The sequence below is a fragment of the Tupaia chinensis genome, unplaced genomic scaffold (assembly GCF_000334495.1).
Source record: "Tupaia chinensis unplaced genomic scaffold, TupChi_1.0 Scaffold000197_1, whole genome shotgun sequence".
Taxonomy (NCBI): Eukaryota; Metazoa; Chordata; class Mammalia; order Scandentia; family Tupaiidae; genus Tupaia; species Tupaia belangeri.
This window is the reverse complement of record NW_006159672.1, coordinates 5,450,109-5,458,910: the sequence shown is the minus strand read 5'-3', so window position 1 is coordinate 5,458,910 and position 8,802 is coordinate 5,450,109.

Here is an 8,802-nt window from a genome sequence, read left to right as displayed (position 1 = left end):
GGCTGTGGTACAAGACCTAGGATAAAGACCCTACCCTGACAGGTCTCTGTTGCACACTCTCATTTCCTACACTGGCCCTGCAGTGCGTATATGACAATTGGCACTCAGTAACAGCTTACTTCAGTGGCTGGGTAATGTAAGGTTCCTCTTTGTAGTTGGTACAGGTCTCTGTTGCACACTCTCATTTCCTACACTGGCCCTGCAGTGCGTATATGACAATTGGCACTCAGTAACAGCTTACTTCAGTGGCTGGGTAATGTAGGGTTCCTCTTTGTAGTTGGTGAGCTTCATGAGAGAGACAATGGGCTGGCCTAGACACTGTCAAACTGTTGTCTTGCAGGTTCACTCCCCACTCATCTCTGCCCTATTTAGCCCTGGGAAGATGGGGTGTCTGGGTTGCATTCATGACACTCTTGGCCTTGGGTGCCTGTTGAATCCAGCAGGAAATAGAAGGGAGAATGGGGAGTGAGGAAAAGGGTTTATTTCCTTTATCTCCCTCCTGGCCGAGCAGCACAGGTGGACACCCTGTGGAGAACTTCAAACTTAAGAAGATGGTTCTTGAAGGTTTGGTTTGGAGGTGACTTGAGTGTGCTTATTTTATTGAAGAAAATGGAGATTTAGACTTCAAATAAACCTGGCTTAAGAAGATGGTTCTTGAAGGCTTGGTTTGGAGGTGACTTGAGTGTGCTTCTTTTATCGAGGAAAATGGAGATTTAGACTTCAAATAAACCTGGAAGCAGAGATGGAAAAGGCCTTTTCTGTGCAGCTTTGAGTTTCCTGACTCCTATTGAGCTAGAGGTGTGTTTCCTGGGAGGTCTGGTTGATGATCAAGGGCTCTGTTCAGCCCAGATCTGGCTTCTTTGCCAGCCCTTCTTGTTGTTCTACCTGTGGTCATGATGGACCCTTTGCCATTTCTTGTCACCTCTGGGCCTTGCACGTGCCAGAAGACATGGACTGGAAGGATTCTCCTGGCCCTCAACCTCTTTTTCTCTAAGATCTGCTGGTCTTTCAAAATGAGCTCAGATTGTACATGCTTTGGAAAGTGTTACCTTGTCCCTGCTGACTATAGGCATGGGGGTCTGTGTGTTCCACATTGCTTGGGTTTTATTCTAGCAGCTGCACACCACCTGGAATTCAGATTGACCCTTGTGTGGGAAGGCTCAGGGCAGAGACTGTACTCTTTTCACCCCTGAATCCTCTCCCAGTCCCAGCACCCTCTGCAGAGGAGGTGATCACTGATGGCTGAAGTTGAATTTGGCAGGATGCACATGCCCTTGTGTATGTCACTGCCACTCTTCTGTCTGTCCATCAGAATAGGGATAACATATGAGGCTGTACAACAATCCTACTGAGTCCCTAAAGTCTGGTGAGAAGGAAAACTTGGAAGATTTTTTTTGGAAGTCTTGCTGTGTATCGTGACTTTCAGCTCAGAAAAACACATGGAGGCATTACATAAATAAGATGAGAATATGATAGTCTTGCACTTTTGCAATGTCTAAGTAATTACTCCCAACCCAGTGAGTTTATCCAAATGGATAGAGGTCAGAAATATTGATCCTTGTTTGAATTTTAAAGCATCTAAGGCCTTTGTACTTGCTGCAGGTGGGAGAGGCCAGGGGCATATAATGAGGGTTGGGGGTACTTTTGTGACCCCTCCACCTAACCCTTCATCCTTGAGGAGTGAAGTACATCCCTTGTAGTCGGTGCACTCAGCTTTCCTAACATCTAAGCCTCCTACACTGCCCACTTCTCTAGCTTCTAATATTGCTGTTATGAAATTCCATTTGGTTTCATATATCTGCATAAATAATTTAATTTGAATGACTTTCATTACTGAGACCTGCCTGTTACTGTGAAATTTACAAAGATAATCTACCTCCTTAGAATATTGATCAGCATGCTAAGATGTTCCTTTAGACTATACAGCTGACTTTGGGTAGGGGGAAAAAAAAAATCTAGTGAACCATGAGCAAAATGGCCTCAGATAATTCCCAAGGTTCTGATGGCTAATATGGGCCACTTAAAAATGTCAGAAAAAAGGAAACTTTAAAATGTTGGAGTAAAGGCAGTGTATCAGCTGCCATTTGCTGCTACAACAAATTACCACAAACTAAGTGATTTCAAATAACACGCACTTATTCTCTGACAGTTCTGGAGATCAGAAGACTGACACTGGTCTAAATTTGAGGTGTCAGCAGGAGTGGTTCCTGCTGGAGGCCTCAGGGGAGAATTTTTTTTTTTTTTTGAGAGGTTTTTGCCATAGGGTGCATGTGCTTGCCAGATAGACAGAGAGAAACAGAGAGACAGAAAGTGAGAAATCACCCCCCGCCAGGGGAGATGGCCATGCCGCAATCTCTTCTCCTCCATTCTCCTCTCGGGATCTTGGGCACGCATGCACACGTGCCCGGCGTGGGTTTTAAGCCACTGGGTCCGGGACGCTAACCGCGGTCGACTACATGGGAGTCTAGTGACATAGCCATTACGCTAACTGCTGGTCCCTCAGGGGAGAATTTTTATCCTGCCCTTTTAGCCTCTTGAAGCTGCTGTATTCCTTTGCTCATGGTCTCTCCCTCCATCTTGGAAGCCAGCAGCCTAGTATACTTAAATCTCTGACTTTGACCCTCCTGCCTTCCTCTTTTTAGGGCCCTTTGATTCCATTTAGGGCTCACGTGGATAAACCTAGGATAATCTCCCCAAATCAAGATCCTTAACTTCATCACATCTGCAAAATTCTTTTTGCCACATAAACGAACATATCGGTATGTTCCAGGATTAGGGCATGGATACCTCTGCGAGGGTCATTATTCTGTGGGTCATTATTCTGAAGGGTCAAAATCAACATTTTGGGGGCAGACTATGTAAATATTTTTCCTGCTAGTGGGAAATTCATATCATGTAGAGAAGACTCTATTAAGCAACCTCATCCTAATACTTCCCTGACAGTGCCCATTTTACCAAAGCCCTTCAAAAATTTTCTTATTTATTAAAGTTTATTTACTTATTTCTTCCCTGAAAGGGAGAAAGAGACAGACAGTAACCCAACAGGGTCTTCACACTGCAAACCACCCCAAGCCTCGGCCAGCCTAGATCACCAGCATGTGCATACCCAGCAGGTATAGACCTTGAGATGTAAGCCCAGTCCTTTGGCATGTATCCAGCCTTGCAGAGTGTCATATAACCACCATACCACCAGCTTGCACTCTTTTAAAAAACATTTCTAAATATAAACATATTCATTGAAGTCTTTGTGACAGAGAGGTTCTTCTTTAACTGTTTATTTAGAGATAATTATAGATTTATTTGCAATAGTGAGAAATAATACAGAGAAATCTTATAACCCCTTTGCCCAGTTTTCCCCACTAGTAACATCTTGCATAACTATAGTATAATATCAAAACCAGAAATCCAACATTGATAAAGTCCAGTGACCTTATTCAAATTTCACCAGTTATACATGCATTTGTGTGTGTGTGTGTGTGTGTTTACCAGTTTTACATGCATTTGTGTGTGTGTGTGTGTGTGTGTGTGTGTGTGTGTATGAGTGTATTTAGTTACGTGCAATTTTATCACAATGTAGATTCATATGACCACTACAGCCAAGGTCCATCACACAGATTGGCTTTTTTATAACCATAGCTTCCTCCTTCCTTCCCTCCCTGTCCACTTCCCTAATAAGCTGAGTGTATTTTATGTAGCTTATTTCTCTGAGTACACAAACATGCCTATGTAAAGAGGCGAGGCAGTCCTGACAAATCAGGCCAAGCAGAGCATGGGACCGGGTCATGTCTTTTTGTGTGTGTGTCCTCTACAGTAAACACAATCACAGTAACTTCAACTGACTCGTACAGACAACCACACATATGCATAAATACACACTAATGCAATGACACACACACACACACACACACTCACACACACAGAGCAGAACTCATACACACAGACACCTTGTGGAATAGAGTGACCTGAGGGTCATCCAGTGAAGATTTGCACAACTGAGTGCTTCACTTTGAAGAAACACTAATCCACTAACTAACTAATCCCCTGGGATGTGGGAGTTGTTGCTGATAGCTTAGCAAGTTTTCCCGAGCAACACCCACCTACATTCCCTGTTTCTGACCTGACCTGTTTTTGTCTCTTTCTTGCACACTCAGGATTATGGGAGATCCCACACCTGATAGAGAGGAGCACCAGGCATAAGGATGATTTATGTGACCCTTGTTTAAAGGAACCATTCTCTGGGAAGATATCCTTTATTAAAAAATGAGAGAGAGGAAGGAAGGAACAGTGAAAAAGAGAGTGAGATCAATCACAGCCAGCTCATGGCAGTCAGGCCTAGTTCTGTCTTGAGCCCATGTACGGTGTTCAGGGGCTGTGATTTCTGGATCATAGGACACAGCCAGGAGCCAAACCTCCACCTATCACTCATTTGTGAACTTGGAGTGATGCTGCTGACTGTGACAGGGCATTGTTTCAGCTGTGACTAAAGTGAGCCACTCTTGTTTTCTGTCTTAAACTTTGGTATATACCTAATCACACCATCAATCCATCTTATTGATTATCATCATCCATCTTTGCCAGCCTGTAGCCCAGAGAAATGTCTTCAATGCCCCTTACTCTGTTTTGTGTTTCTTGAATGTTTCTCAACCAGCAGAAGTTTTTTTTTTCACTCCCTGGGGCCTCCTACCTGAACTTTGAGGCACTTCATCTTTTCCTTCAATAGTCAGGGATGGAAAGTGCCTCGTGGATTATTTTTTCTGATTTACAGCTTGGAGCTCTTCCCTGGCTCTTGTGGAGTTGGGTGATCCTAACAGGATAATAATGTGAAGGACCTGGTGATGTGCCAGCCTGGGGATCTAGCTGTGGGCACTGCTCTGGTGGACAGGAGTCCATCTGTGGGCATTGGGATGCAGGCTTAGTTGGTTTGACTCAAAATGGGTGACTGACTGCCATGTTCCTTGTCAGCCCCAGAGTTCCCTGGAGTTTGGCTGTGGCTGCTGTCTGGGTCTGTAGCAGCTCCCCTTTCCCTCTCCTGACCCGAATTCTTCTTTCCTTTTTTTGGTGCTTCCCTGATACATCTCCTGGGCCCCTGGCACTGCTGCAGAGTCTATTTCCCTGAGAACCCAATCTGCAACTGGTAATAACCATCATATGATGACCATGCTGGAGGAAGTACTTGTTGAATGCCCACCATCCTCCACACCCTGTGCCAGGAGCTCAAAACATGTCACCCATTTGTCACATCCTCCTCATAACTGCACACAAAATTAGGAAAAATTGCCATCCTCATATTTTGGACAAGAAATGGAAGCTCTGGGAACTGGTATAGGTCACATGTCTGGATGTGGGGGAGCAGGGTGGGCTCCTTGACTCCAAAGACTCTGCTTTTCAGCATTGGTTTAGCAATTTGCTCCTGCTTCTGGTTACTTCCTTTCACACTTGACTGGTGTCTTGTGCACTCTCTATCACTGAAATGTCATGCTGTCCCTGGATAGGGTCTTCTAAAAAAAAAGTTAATTATTTTATTTCTTTCGTGAGAGATGAGAGAGGGAGAGAGGCACCCAGTACTGTCTTCACCCAGAGATCTACCCCAGGCCAGATTGTGGGAGTCCAAGCATGTGACTGTATGTAGGGAGACTCTGGAATGGAAACTGGGGACCTTTCCATCTGGGTCTACTTACATTATCACTGTGCCACTGTCTGGCACCTGAATGAGCTCTTTGGCTTCCTCCACTTTGCCCCTTCCTCCTGGTGCACCTCTGCCTATGACTTAAGGAATGCCATCCTTTCACTGAAATCTCCTCAAGCTGTCTGCCATCCTGACTCCCTCATGACATCTCTGGTTGCCTCAGGGACCTGCCTACTTCTCTCCTTTGCTCTCGTTTCTCTCTGGCATTTCCCATCTCCTTTTAGAATTAGATGGCGAGTCCTGTTGATGCCTGGAGCTCTTATTCCTTCCCATTCCTTCTAAAATTAAAAATAAATGATAAAACACATCAAACAGAGAGAGAATGTAAAAACATGCATATTAACTAAAGAAAAATAAAATAAAACTTATGTAACTACCTCTTAGCTTGAGAAAGAGAACACTACCAGGAAGTAAAGATCCTATATGCCCCTCACTCCAGTGATAGTTCCCTCCTTCTCCTCTCACTCCTAAGTAACCATGACCCTATTTCCTGGTAATTATTCCTTGTTTTTTTTTTATATGATTTGTTGAGTATACACATATCTCTAAAGAGTGAATGGTTCTGTTTTGCATGTTGCTGGCCTTGGCATAAGTGAAATGTATACTTGTTTGGGGTTTCTTTATTTGCTGGCATCAGGTTTTGGAGATTCATTCATGGGGGAAGGTGTTGCCAGCTTTTATTCATCCCATGCAGGACTGTGTTCCATGTGAGATGTCTCCATTTCACCTCCAATGGTAGCAATTGGGTCATTTCCAATCTGGCTGCTATGAAGATTTGGCTGGTATCCACATGCCTGAGTACCTCTAGATCTATATGAGTTCTGAGTGGCCTCTTTCATTTTTTGCTTAAAATTTTTTCTATTTCTTATTATTTTGCCTTTTTCTCTCTTTTTTCTTTTTCTTTTCCTTTTCCTTTTCCTTTTTTTTTTTTTTTAACCTTTATTACTTTTCTGCTCACCCTCCACACACTTAGGGCTCTAGACAGGTCAGGGTGCTCAGTAGCCAAATATCTGAATACTTTTAGGGCCAGATTAATCCTCAATTTCCCTCGAATCTGCTGCACAAAGGGAGAAAAATGGTTTAATGATTGCAGGTCACCTCCTCCTGCATGCCTCTGAATGGTCAGATTTAACTCCAAACACTATGGAAAAAAAAGTATAATCCATCAGATGACCAGAATAGGAAAAAAAAAGTATAATCCATCAGATGACCAGAAACCACCACAGAGGCAAAAAATATGAGAAACCAAGAAAATATCTCTCCTCTAAGGGAAAAGAATAACTCCTCTTTCTCCCCCGATAATACAAGGGAACTTGTGAAAATGTCAGATAAAGAATTTAAAATATTCATAGTGACAAAGGTAACAGAGATGCAAGAGAAGAGAGGCAATGAACTCCAGAAAATGCAGGAGAAAAGAGACAATGAGTTCCAGGAGATAAGGAAGTTCTTGCATGATCTGAAAGAGGAGACAAACATCATAAAAATGAATCAAATGGAATTGTTAGAGATGAAGGCTGTAATACAGGAAATCAAAGCCTCCCTTGAAAATATTAAAAGCAGATTAGATCATGCAGAAGATAAATTTCAGATGTAGAAGACAGAGCCTCTGACCTAGAAAAATTCTACCTCAAAATATGAGAATAACATACAAATAATACAAAATACCATTAAATGCCAAAACATCTGGATCATCGGTATCCCAGAAGGTGAAGAAACTAATAAAGGCATCGATAATCTCTTCCATGAAATTCTGGAAGAAAACTTTCCAAACCTAGAGAGGGCCTCGAATATCCAGACCCAAGGAATACAAAGGACCCTACATAGACACAGACTCAACCCAAGATGATCTTCCACAAGGCACGTCATAGCCAGGTTGACCAAAACTACAGACAGAGACAAGATACTAAATTTGGCAAGAGAGAAATGTCAAGTTACTTTCAAAAGATATCCCATCAGGCTAACGTTGGACTTCTCATCAGAAACAATGTAAGCAAGGAAAGAATGGGAAAATACATTCAAAGTGTTAAGTGAAAAACAATTTCAACCAAGAATACCCACCAAGGTTATCTTTCATACGGGAAAAAAGACAGAAACACTTTCATATAAACAAAATCTGAAAGAATTTACCAACACCATACCAGGTCTTCAAGAAGTGCTGAAGAGAGTGCTATACCAGGAAAACTGAAGTCCGACACACAGAAATAGGAGTACAAAAAACAACCAAGAGAATGGCCAGCCTAATGGTAGGGACTAGTCTGGAGTTGAAAATTAACTTTCAGAGTTGAAATGGAAAGATCAGACTACAGTAACAAATTCAATAAAAGAGAGATTAATTACATGAGACTGAACTAGTGAAATATAAGTTTTAACTTTAGACTAAAACATTACTGATTTTATTTGATGCTTTGATTTCTATATTTAAGGACTTTTGTCTTTTCTTGAATTGTTGGTAGGTTCATCTACCTACTATTTTTTTAAATTAATTAATTTATTTTACATACTTTCACTGAACATCATCACAGCATACCAAATGTGGTTTTCCAGCCAGAATTATAGATGTTATCATCATCAAATAATTTTCCATTTCTTGTCTTATATATATATATATTTTTTCCCTGTTTCTCACCGTCTGCCATTTCCCATCCTCCTGTCACCTTGTCTCTGATATCTGCAGTTGCTTTCCATTCCTTTATTCTTTCCTGCATTGTATTGATTCACAAAATATCTTAATTAATCTCAGTACTTTCAATAGTAAGTTCAGCTGATATATACATATCTGTGAACAAAAATTGACTGTAGGCATGAAACTCTGTGGGTAGAATGAATATACTATAAAATAGCACATAGTTGAGTCTATGTAGCTTACTGTGGTTACTAAATAGGTATTTTTTAAATGTATTTTTTTAATTTTAAGAAAGACAGTTTTAACTTTAATAAATCAAAATCAAAAAATGTTAAGAGAACTTTGCTTAATATTTAAAGCCAGGAAACAGGTTAGGATTCTGCCTACTACTTAATGACTGCAGTAAGCTATATAGTCCCAGCTAGGTGCTACTTTATAGTATGTTCACTTTACTCACTGAGGTTTACACCTAATGTTAGACAAGTGTTCATCG